The sequence below is a fragment of the Cetorhinus maximus genome, chromosome 9 (genome assembly GCF_964194155.1).
Source record: "Cetorhinus maximus chromosome 9, sCetMax3.hap1.1, whole genome shotgun sequence".
Taxonomy (NCBI): Eukaryota; Metazoa; Chordata; class Chondrichthyes; order Lamniformes; family Cetorhinidae; genus Cetorhinus; species Cetorhinus maximus.
Window position 1 is genome coordinate 49,804,075 of NC_135887.1, and position 12,179 is coordinate 49,816,253.

At 42.7% G+C, this 12,179-nt stretch overlaps 1 protein-coding gene across 1 annotated transcript in view; it reads right to left on the reverse strand.

Moving 5' to 3' along the window:
* srrm3 (serine/arginine repetitive matrix 3) overlaps nt 1–12,179 on the reverse strand; it is an 854,108-nt gene that overhangs the window by 564,407 nt on the left and 277,522 nt on the right. The window contains exon 4 of the mRNA XM_078548703.1: nt 11,464–11,540. The gene's annotated coding sequence lies outside the window, so the exon portion shown is untranslated. The remainder of the gene's footprint in view (nt 1–11,463; nt 11,541–12,179) is intronic.

A 12,179-nucleotide genomic window follows, 5' to 3' on the forward strand; every position in this document is an offset into this window, starting at 1 on the left:
TGTACTTTTTGGTAAGGTTTATTAAGTAGGGCCAACTAAAGTAATTTTCTACTTGGATAAAACAGCAATAGTTCAGGGGATAAAACAGTGAAAGTTCGGGAGATAAAACAGCATGTAGTGGAGAGGCAGTTGGGAGATTGAAAACAGCACAAGTACAGAAACGTAAATTTCTAAACAAGCACACGGAAAGTAAGAACTTATAGGCACAGGAGAGGGAGCTGATTTGTGAGTAAGAGTGAAGAATTTCTACTTTCTACTAATCATCAGTTTATAGTTAATTGTACAAGAGTAAGGTTAAAGTAAGTAAAAGTAAAAAAGTGATTTAAAAGTTTAAGGTTAAGGCATGGCAGGACAGCTCAGCCAAGCGGAATGCCTGTCCTGTGGCATTTGGGGGGACGTGGACACTTCTTTTGACCCAGACCAGCCTATGTGCAGGAAATGTCACTGGCTGCGTAAGCTTGAGCTCCACGTTTTAGAGCTTGAGCAGCGGCTGGAGTTACTGAGGTGCATCCATGAGGTAGAGAACTACGTGAATAGCACGGTAAGAAAGGTGGTCACATCGCAAGTTAGGGGCAAGCAGGCAGATAGGGAATGGGTGACCACCAGGCAGTCCAAGAGAAACAAGCAGGTAGTGCAGGAGTCCCCAGAGGTCCCGCTCACTAACCAGTTTTCCATCCTGGATATCGGTGAGGGCGATTGCAGAAAGAGCCAAGCCCGTGGCACCATGGGTGGCCCAACTGTACAGGAGGGAAGAAGAGTGGAAAGGCAGTACTGATAGGGTTTCTTCAGTTATGGGAGCAGCCAGGTGTTTCTGCGGCCACCAATGTGAATCAAGGTTGGTTCGTTGCCCCCCTGGTGCTAGGGTCAAGGATGTTACAGAACGTCTGCAGGACATTCTTGTGGGGGAGGGCGAACATCTAGAGGTTGTGGTCCACATTGGTACAAACGACATACATAGGAAGGGGGGTGTGGTCCTGCAATCAGGTTTAGGGAACAAGGTAGAAAATTAGCAAGCAGGATCTATAAAGTAGTAATCTCCAGATTACCCCCAGTGCCATGTGCAAGTGAAATAGGAAGATAAGACAGATGAATGCGTGGCTGGAAAGATGGTGCAGGAAGGAGGGCTTTAGATTCCTGGGACACTGGGATTGGCTCTAGGGGAGATGGCACCTGTACAAGCCCGACGGGTTGCATCTAAACAGAGCCGGGACTGAGGTCCTTGTGGGTCGTTTTGCTAGTACCGTTGGGGAGGGTTTAAACTAACTCAGCAGGGGTGTGGGAACCAGGAGAGAACATTAGAAAGCAATACCAGGGTGTGGAATGCTGGGAGAGGCAGATAGCACTAAAATAGAGAAAAGTAAGTTAATAGATGGAGTCGGAGTAAGGGAGCAAGTAATAAAGTCTAAATCAGTTACACAGCATATATGTGAATGCACGGAGTATAGTTAATAAAATTGGGGAGCTACAGGCACAGATTGCCTTGTGGGATTATGATGTTGTGGCGATAACAGAGGCCTGGCTTAAGGAAGGGCAGATCTGGGTGTTAAATATTCCTGGTTACAAGGTGTTCAGAAAAGATAGGATAGGGAAAAAAGGAGGAGGGGTGGCGTTCTTGGTTAAGGAGAGTGTTGCAGTACTGGAGAAAGAGGATTTGTCAGAGCATTCAAGGACAGAATCAATTTGGCTAGAGCTAAAGAATAAGAAGGGTGCAATTACATTGATCAATGTAATATGTAGACCACCAACTACTGGGAAGGATATAGAGGAACAAATCTGCAAGGAAATTACAGAGAGGTGTAAACATCATAGAGTAGTCATAATGGGGGACTTTAATTACTCATATGTAGACTGGGATAGTGGTAGCGTAAGGCGCAGTGAGGGACAAGTATTCCTAGATTCTGTTCAGGAGAATTTCCTACAGCAGTATGTGTCTAGTCCAACAAGAAAGGCACTGCTAGACCTGGTTCTTGGGAATGAGGTGGGCCAAGTAGGTCAAGTGACAGTGGGGGAACATTTAGGGGACAGTGATCATTGTATCATAAGGTTTAGGGTGACGGTGGAAAATGACGTCGCTCAATTCAGAATAAGAATAATCAACTGGCAGACAGCGGGCAAGGACGGAGCTGGGCCGGATAGGCTGGAACCAAAGGTTGGCAGGAAAAACAGTAGCTGAGCAATGGGCTATCTTCAAACAGGCTACCTACTGGGCACAGTCAAGGCATGTTTCCTCAAAAGGGAAGGGTAGGACAAACAAATCCAGAGCTCCCTGGATGACAAAGGAGGTAGAAATTAAGTTGTTGAAGAAAAAGTGCGCTTAGGACAGGTGTCAGGTAGCAAATACAATTGAGAACCAAGCTGAATACAGAAGGTTCAGAAGGGATGTGAAAGAGCAAATTCGACAAGCAAAGAGGGATTATGAAAAAAGACAGGCAGCTAACATAAAAATAAATCCTAAAGTATTCTATAAGCATATCAATTGTAAAAGGGTGGTAAAAGGAGGAGCAGGGCCAATTAGGGACCAAAAAGGGGATTTACACATAGAGGCAAAAGGCATGGCTGAGGTGTTAGATGAATATTTTGCATCTGTCTTTACCTACGAGGTAGATGCTGCCCAGGCCATGGTGACAGAGGAGGAAACTCAGTCACTAGAAGGGTTTAAAATTGATAAGGAGGAGATATTGGATAAGCTGTCGGTACTTAAAGTTGATAAGGCACCGGGACTGGATGAGATGCATCCAACAATATTGAAGGAAATGAGAGTGGAAATTATAGAAGCACTGGCAATAATCTTTCAATGTTCCCTGGAATTGGGGGAGGTGCTGGAGGACTGGAGAATTAAGAACATTACGCCCTTGTTCAAAAAAGGTTGCAAAGATCTGCCCTGCAATTACAGATCAGTCAGCTTAACATGGGTGGTGGGGAAACGTTTGAAACAATTATTCGGGATAGAGTTAATAGTCACATGGTAAAATGTGGATTGATTTGGGAGAGTCAGCTTGGATTTGTTAAAGGAAAATCATGTCTAACTAACTTGCTGGAGTTTTTTGAAGTGGTAACAGAGATGGTTAATAAGGGCAAGGCCGTTGCTATGGTGTATATGGACTTCCAAAAGGTGTTTGATAAAGGGACAGTAGCAACATGGATACAAAATTAGCTGAGGGATAGGAAACAGACAGTAATGGTTAACGGGTGTTTTTCTGGCTGCAAGAAGGTTTGTAGTGGAGGTCCTCAGGGGTCGGTATTGGGACCCTTGCTTTTCCTGATATATATATATGTGATCTAGATCTTGGTATGCAGGGGACAATTTCAAAGTTTGCAGACGACACAAAATTTGGGGGAATTGTAAACTGTGAGGAGGACAGTGTAGAACTTCAAAAGGACATTGACTCAAGTTGACTGGAGTAGGCAGATAGGTGGCAGATGAAGTTCAATGCAGAGAAGTGTGAGGTGATATACTTTGGTACAAAGACCACGGAAAGACAGTATAAAATAAAGGATACTATTCTAAAGGGTGTGCAGGAGCAGAGAGGCCTGGGTGTCTATGTACATAAGTCATTAAAGGCGGCTCGATAGGTGGAAAGAGCTGTTTCTAAAGCATACAGTATTCTAGGCTTTATTAATAGGGCATAGAGTACAAGAGCAGGGAGGTTATGATGAACTTATATAAGACATGGGTTTGACCGCAGCTGAAGTCCTGAGTGCCACACTTAAGGAAGGGCGTGAACGCATTGGAGAGAGTGCAGAAGAGGTTTATGAGAATGGTTCCAGGGATGACAACAGTTCAGTTATGAAGAAAGGTTGGAGAAGTTGGGACTCTTTTCTTTGGAGAGGAGAAGGCTAAGAGGAGACTTGACAGAAGTTTTCAAAATCATGACGGGTCTGGACAGAGTCGATAGGGAGAAACTGTTCCCGCTCGTAAAAGGACCAAGAACCAGAGGGCACAGTTTTAAAGTGTCTTGCAAAAGAAGCAAATGGGAGGTGAGAAAAAACTTTTTCACACAGACCATAAGATGTAGGAGAAGTAGTCCATTCGGACCATTGAGTTTGCTCCGCCATTCAATGAAATCATGGCTGATCTGATAATCCTCAACTCCAATTTCCTGCCTTCTCCCCATACCCTTGATTTCCATACTAGTTAAAAATCTGTCTATCTCAGCCTTGAATATACTTAACGACCCAGCCTCTATAGCCCTCTGTGGTAAAGAATTCCACAGATTAACAACCCTCTGAGAAGAAATTCCTCCTCATCTCTGTCTTAAATGGGAGCCCCTTACTTTGAGATTATGCCCTCTGGTCCTAGACTCTCCCACGAGGGGAAATAACCTCTCAGCATCTACCCTGTCAAGCCCCCTAAGAATCTTATATGTTTCAATAAGGTCACTTCTCATTCTTCTAAACTCCAATGAGTACAAGCCCAACCTACTCAATCTCTCCTCATAAGAAAATCCCTCCATACTCGGGATCAACCTAGTGAACCTTCTCTGGACTGCCTCCAATGCTAGTATATCTTTCCTTGGATAAGGGGACCAAAACTGTTCACAGTATTCTAGGTGTAGTCTAACTAGTGCCTTGTATAGCGTTAGCAAGACTTCCCTATTTTTATACTCCATTCCCTTTGAAATAAAGACGAACATTCCATTTGCCTTACCTATTACCTGCTGAATTTGTATGCTAGCTTTTTGGGATTCATGCATGAGGATCCCCAAATCTCTCTGCGCTGCACCCTTCTTCAGTCTTTCTCCATTTTAGTAATATTCAGCTCCTCTATTCTTCCTGCCAAAGAGCATAACCTCACACTTTCCCACATTATATTCCATCTGTCACATTTTTGCCCACTCACTTAACCTATCTATATCCCTCTGTAGACTCTCTGTGTCATCCTCACCACTTGCCTTCCCACCTATTTTTGTGTCATCCGCAAACTTGGCAATAGTACATTCATTTCCCTCATCCAAGTCATTAATGTATATTGTAAATAATTGTGGCCCCAGCACTGATCCCTGTGGCACTCTACCAGTTACAGGTTGCCATCCTGAAATGCCCCCTGGATCCCAACTCTCTGTCTTCTATTAGTTAGCCAGTGCTCTATACGTGCTATTATACTACTCCCTACACCATGGGCTCTTATTAAGTAGCCTCATGTGTGGTACCTTATTGAATGCCTTTTGTAAATCCAAATATATTACATCTACTGGTTCTCCTTTATCTATCCTGCTTGTTACCTCCTCAAAGATTTCTAATAAATTTGTCAGGCATGATTTCCCCTTCATGAAGACATGCTGACTCTGCTTGATTAGATTATGCATTTCTAAATGCTTACTATTACATCCTTTATAATAGACTATGTTTTTTCCCAATGACCATCTAGGGGTGTCCTTCAATGCAGGCTAGCAAGGATTCCCAGATAGTGCTAGTGAGCTGTGCCCTGCACAACCTGGCTCTTTAAAGAGAAGTGGAACTGTCGCAACAGGGACATGGAGGCACCTGGCAGCCTCAGAGGAGTAAGGTGAAAAGGGCAAAGGCCCAACGAAGCATGACTCGATGCCATAGATTTACATGCCAGAGAAGCCCATGATGTCCTTATCCAGACAGACTTCAGCTGAGCACAGTATGTCCAGCAGTGCACTTGTACCAGCAAGGCCCCTATGGCAGACAGTACAGCTGCACCCACCAAACTCTTCCAACAAACAAATCTACTCACCGCAAATAGCGTCCATTGTCATCCATACATCTTGAGCCACCCACCTACATTCACCTCCATGTGGTCAATGTGGAATGGAATAGGACAATTCCATGACACTTACCAGGTAACAAAACTGGTAATAAATGTTGAAATAAATGTTTTCCATATGACAATAACATTGGAATAGATACTCAAATGATTCTGTTTGTGCAACTAAGACCACTTCCGCATCTTCTTTCTCTTTCTTCTATGTAGTGCTACCCCTGTGACTTCAGTAGCACTGGAGGCCGCCTGCTCATTTAGTTCTAAAGAACAGTCATATTCAACTCAATGCTAACTTTGGTTCTGTCTCCACAGATGCTGCCAGACCTGCTGAGTATTTTCTGCACTTTCTGCTTTTATTTCAGATCTCCAGCACTTTGCTTTTATTTTATGCTCACTTCCCTGCTCTGCCATATGAGATACCTGTGTGGGACATTCTCTGGATTATGGAGTCCACAAACGCCTTGCCAAAGCCTGACCAACTGCAAATGTGCAAGGACTGCCTCGGTCTTGGGGGCAGAATGCAGCATTTGTGGCTCTGTCAGACGGACCAATGGTATAGGCCGTGACATGCAAGTGTCTGAGGAGAGCCCCCAACTGCCATCATCGCTGTCTACCTCTCCCCTCTCATGGGCCAACTGCACTCCCCTGCTAACCAAGAGTGGGAGAGCTCTTGGCCACATTTGAATGCAGTATCAGCCGATCAAAGCTACTGTTTGATCAATGCTTCTCAAGTTCACCATCATCCAATGGAAACCATTGTTTTGTGCCTACAGCCACTCATTGGTCTGCCTGTGTCTACCTCTCCATGAGGTTAGCAACTTGTTCAATGGAGGCAGTCAAGGTTCTGCTTGGCATGGCTGAAAACTGGAGAGTGTGCATGGAAGGTGAAGTTTGAATGCATATGGAGATCCAGGGGAAAGGGACATTGGAAGGAGAGATTGAAACCCTGGAGGTGGATCCTTGTTGAAAGTGTCCGAGTGAAAGCATCGTTTGGAATTCCAAGGCAAGTTCTTCAAGTCTGGAGATTGGAAGGCCTCACGAGAAAGATCGAGTTTCAGTGAAACCGGTTGGCTCACAGTGTGACAAGCATCTGGTGGTTGATGAGAAATTCTTGGAATTTGCCTTGGTGGCATCTGTCACATGGTTTTGGAATGTGGTGTGTCCGACCACAGTTTGCCTATTAGTTTATATGTACTGCATACTTACCATGAATATTAGAGTATAAGATAGATATTGTAAATTGTGTTATCTTTACAAATTTGTATGTATCTGTAAAGGTATAGTTGGGATGAAAAGGAATACTGAGGGTTTGAATTTTTTCTGGTATATATATTGAAATCTTTCCAACCTTTTGTCTAATGTAGTATAGTTCATTTTTCTTGTTTAATAAACATATTTTTCTGTGTGTTAAAAGTACACTAGCAGACTCCTGCGAATGTGTTCAGTAACTGCCCTCCACAGTTTCTAAAAAAACATTAGGATCTATCAAGTCATGTTCCACTCTGGGATCTAACTTGTCCAGTTGTAACATCAACAGGGATCATAACATTCCTCAATCTTCAGCGCAAGGGTGCATACTGCCTCTGGGAATTCTGACAGAAGGCCACACATTTCCCTTTAGTACCCACGTAGTGTATGGCCCCTGATGCTCATTATGTGTGTCCAAACAAGTAAAGCTGGGGTGTCCTCCGGTCTCTGATAAGGATTCTCCACAGCTGTCCCTGCCTTCAGCTCCTGGTCATATGTGAAGCACTCATCTTGTGCCACCCTTTCCATCTGTGCCTCAGGACCCTCTGAAGTGAGTGTATCTGAGCTGTTCGAGGGTGCACATGAGTCATGTGACAATGCTTCCTCAGAGTGAGGCTCTTCCTCTGAGGACTGTACTGGCTCCTCCCTCACCTCTTGGTGCATCTCCAGCAATGCCCTTGTGGGAAATAAAATATGTTTGTTGGTGCTGCAACAAACAGGTGACAGCATGAATAGCGGGTCAGTGCTAAGTGCCAGTGTCATATATAATGCTTTCACCTGGTCTCTATGTCATCCCCATCTCTCCAATGACAATGGTCTGCACTGCTGCCACTCTGCTGCTTTCCAGGGCACCCTCCTCCACTGCCGTCAGGGTGGCCAAGGATGCAACTTCACCTCCACTTCTCCGCTTCGCCAGGAAGTTGTAGACTCTCCTCTCCTGTAATGAGAAAAGGCAGAACGTTAGGAGTGTTCATAAAAGGGCACAAAATTTGAGGGGGTTACTGCAGGATGGGGACCACCAGGTCATCACACAGGGGGTGATTGTCAGTATTGCATATGGAAATGCAGAGTTAAGGAGGACCCTGGCGAAACATTCTTTTCTGTGGATGCAAATTGTGTGCCTCAGACTCACCTTATCGGACCTTAAGAGGTTATTGAATTGTTTCCTGCACTGGATCCACATCCTCCACACCGCACTCTGGGTGCTGCCACCTCCAGGCAAACCTGTTTGATGAGGCTAGGTGGCCGCCTCCTATCAGCCCCTGGAAAAAGTACCTGTCTCCATGCCCTGACTGCTTCCAACATCACCTCCAGGAATGGGTCATGAGCGGAAGGCAGCCCTTCTCAGTCTCCAATCCATTCTCCTCAGCTTTCATGCCTCTCGCTGAGTAAACCGCTCTACACAATGCTGCCATTGTGAGTGCTGCCAGTATACCTTTAAATACCAATTCTTCATTTGTGCTTCTGGCTTTTCATCCTGCCTGCTCCCCCTAATCATACAGCCATCCCGGAGGCAGGCTTTTATTTGGTTGGCTCCCAGGAAAGGCAACCAGAAGGCCGGCAGCTCAGACGTTCAGGTTCCTGACCTGGAAATCGCTGCGTCATTTCAGCAGGGGCTACGATTCCACCCAATGATTTTGTAGCTTCTTCCAGCTTCCATCGCAACTTTCACCAAAGAGTTGTAGGGGTGGAGGGTTTAGAAAAAGTGGACAGAATGCATTTTGCAATATGGAAGGCAGTGGGGCAGAAGGAATGAGTGGTTAGAAAATTTGAATGAAGAAATGAATGAGTTCTTCACATTGCATTTTAGAGGCAAGTACTGGGATAGCTAGGATGGACTGAAGCAGGCAGTTTGTATTGGAGAAAAGAAGCTTGGAGTTGTTCTTGTCCTCCAAGGCTAACATCGTACATTGTAATGCTATATTTGCATATTATAGAAGAATTAACATTGACCCAACTCTTGAAATCAATGTGGGCTGAACGACTTCAAATTCAGACGGCTGAAGTGGCAACTAGGTACAATATTACATCCCAAGTCTGGTTCACCCATAGGATGGTCTTTGTCAGTCTCAAGCAATTGTTTGAGAAATAAAAGGTAAACTATAAGTAAATTCCTTATCGCATTGCTCAAGGAAAGTCAAGTGATTATGCAGATGCCTTTCTAAACAAGAAGAATTTTATGGATAGAAAAGACAGATTGGCGAAAAATACAAAAAAAACTACTGAAACAGCAGAACAGAACAAAAGTCCTCTCCTATTTTTTGCCCATCAGAAAATAGCTACCGCTAATCATAACACAACTAAATGCCTCATCCAATCTAAAGTATGAATTTCAGCACTGATTCCTCATTACAAACATGCATTTACACATTTATCATCCCCCAAGATCTTGTGTATAAATCCAATCTCTCAAACTGCTTTCCACAGACCATTTGATTAAAAGGCTCAGTTTTGACCCATCTCATCTGAACTGATCCTATTTGGGTCAGCTTGATTTTTTTTGATCAAGGCTTGTAAGAGTCCCCAGTGTCCAATTATCTCCACTTTTCTTCTTGCACTAAAACAGCTTGGCAATGAATTCAGAACCGGAGATCTTACATTTTATTTTGTTTTAATTGAACCGCACTTCTTTAAAAATGTATGACACTATACAGCAGAATATTTTACTAAGTGGCTTATTTTCAGTACAGTTAATTACTGCTTTCAGTAATACTTTCACCTGCCCCAGTACTTCAAGAGAAAACTACATTTTGACCTAGATCTACAATGAAAAAAGTATTTTGTTTGTTTTAATAGTACAAATGGGTTTGAATGTTTTGAAGGTGAATGTTTCCTGCTACTAATCTTCCCATTTTCCATTTTTTGAGTTTTGAGATGAAATTGTTGGCAGGAGAAATTTCTCCACCATTGTGATTTTTACCTTTTATTTTGGTCAACAATTTCCACTGTTGGTAAACCAACTTACTGCAAAATCAGCCAATATGATCTATGGGTGGCCTGCCCTCAGTTCCCATTTCCACTGAAGTAAGAAACAGACATGAATGTAAAAACACAAAATAACAAGATGAGAAAACCTGTTTTCTAACTGGCAAATGCATCTTCCCTGTAGAGATACTGTAAATTTATACCTTGGCAAAACTAGATTTCATTTTACACACCTCAAAAACATAAATTATCACAATACTGGTTAAGTTGAGTCTTGGTACAATAATTTGCATCTGTTTGGTGTCTTTAACGTAGAAAAACATACCAAAGTGCTTCACATAGTTATAATAAAAAAGGATGCCAAAGGAAAAGAGAGATATTAGATGGGGTGATCAAAGTCTTGGGCAAAGAGATGGGTTTTCAGTAGGGAGAAGAGAACAGTCAAGAGTTGGTGCAGTTATGGGAGTGTGAGACCAAAGCAACTGAGATTGTGGCTGCCAATGGTGGATGGCAGGTGCATATGCCAGAGCTAAAGCTGATCATTACACGCCCAATAAATAATCATTGTGGTGCAGATTTAGTACAGTCCCCATCACTTAAACATCCATGTCTAAAATAAGTAGTCACCCACACCATAAAGTGATAACTATTATCCATTTACTTTAGTATCAAAGTTGTCGGGTATAAACACTTAAGTTCACTGTTTATTTTGGGCAGAACCAACTGTGTTTAATCACTAATTTGCACCTTGCTAGGATGCACTGAATGCAAGAACAAACATAGGTAAATATGTAAATAGCATTTTACTAATGTTCAATTACCATTTGTGCATTTAAATCCTTATAACCATCTAAATATTGCAGGATACAGTTGGTACTAAGCACTGGCTGCAATTGAATAAAGCCATAGGTTAGAGTGGAGCAGGAGAGAACGGAGCAAATGGTCGCTACTTAGAAGGAACATTCTTGTTCTATAGTAACAGCGCTATGACATTTTACCGGTCATCACATTTACCAGGTAAATTGTGTTAACACAAACACACTCACTATAAGCGGTGGTGATAGTATTTGGGTTTTTTTTCCATACAGGACACCATAGTAGCTATTGCAACATGGATAGGTCCTCCTAGAGCAACTTATTTTGAGGTCAAATCCCAGGTTCAACTGATGTTAAAACTAATTTACTCCCCTTGAGCACTTGCTAATCATTCTCAATATGACCTCCATTCTTGATCAGTGGTTCTCAAACTTTTTGAGAACTCCTTGCGAATATAAATATATGCCTGGGTCACCCGCAAATACTGGAACATTCTCAAGGACCCTTAATCTCAACTTGCAAAAGACAGCATTAGCCATCCAACCAGCTATTTATGCAGAAAACATGTTTTAGTAGGTATCTGTAATAATATATTAATAAGTAAACATTTACATAAATCTGACATCATACTGAAATGTCATGGTCTCAGGGTCCAGAAACCCTGGTTTGGAATTTATATTGCGGATAGTTACAGACAGAACCACCGCTGGTCAGGGTGGAAATAAAACTAAAAGCACCAGTCTTACCTTTCAGAAGTGAGCCTTCCTGTATAGCAATCCTTGAGCAGCACTGGCATCAACTAGAAGTTATGTGCTGTTCTGTCCTGAAAAAGAATGCATCGGAGAAAAAAATATGATACAAAAATATAAAAACTATGAAAAAATATCTTTGCAAGGTATTCATAATAGAAGAAGCAGTTCAATAGCTACATTACTCAGAACTCTAGAAGTTAACTAGCCAATGCAAGTTTTAAGTTTCATGCTGTCCCGCTTCCGTCGCAGGTCTAATTTCTTTCCTCCAATCTACAGGGAGGAACAATTAGATAGAATTTTAATGCACCAAAACAGCACTTTGACCAACTGGTCCAAACCAGTGCTTATGCTCCACATGAGCCTTCTCCTACCTTACTCACATATCTCCTATTTCTTTCTCGTTCATACTTAGGAACATGTGCCAGCTAAAAAAAAGGTTATCCAGTTTAATCCCACTTTCTAGGTTCCCCTTCAATGCATCTATGTGATTCAGTTCAACTACTTTATGTGAAAGCAGGTTCTATATTCTAACCACTCTCTGGGTAAAGATAGCTCTCTCGAATTCCTTAACAAATTTATTAGTGACTCTTATATTTATGGGAATGGGATCCTTGGCTTTATAAAGAGGGACAAATATTACAGAAGAAAGAAAATTATGCAAGCCCTTTGGAAATCACTGGTTAGGCCGCTGCTGGATTATAGTAATCAAT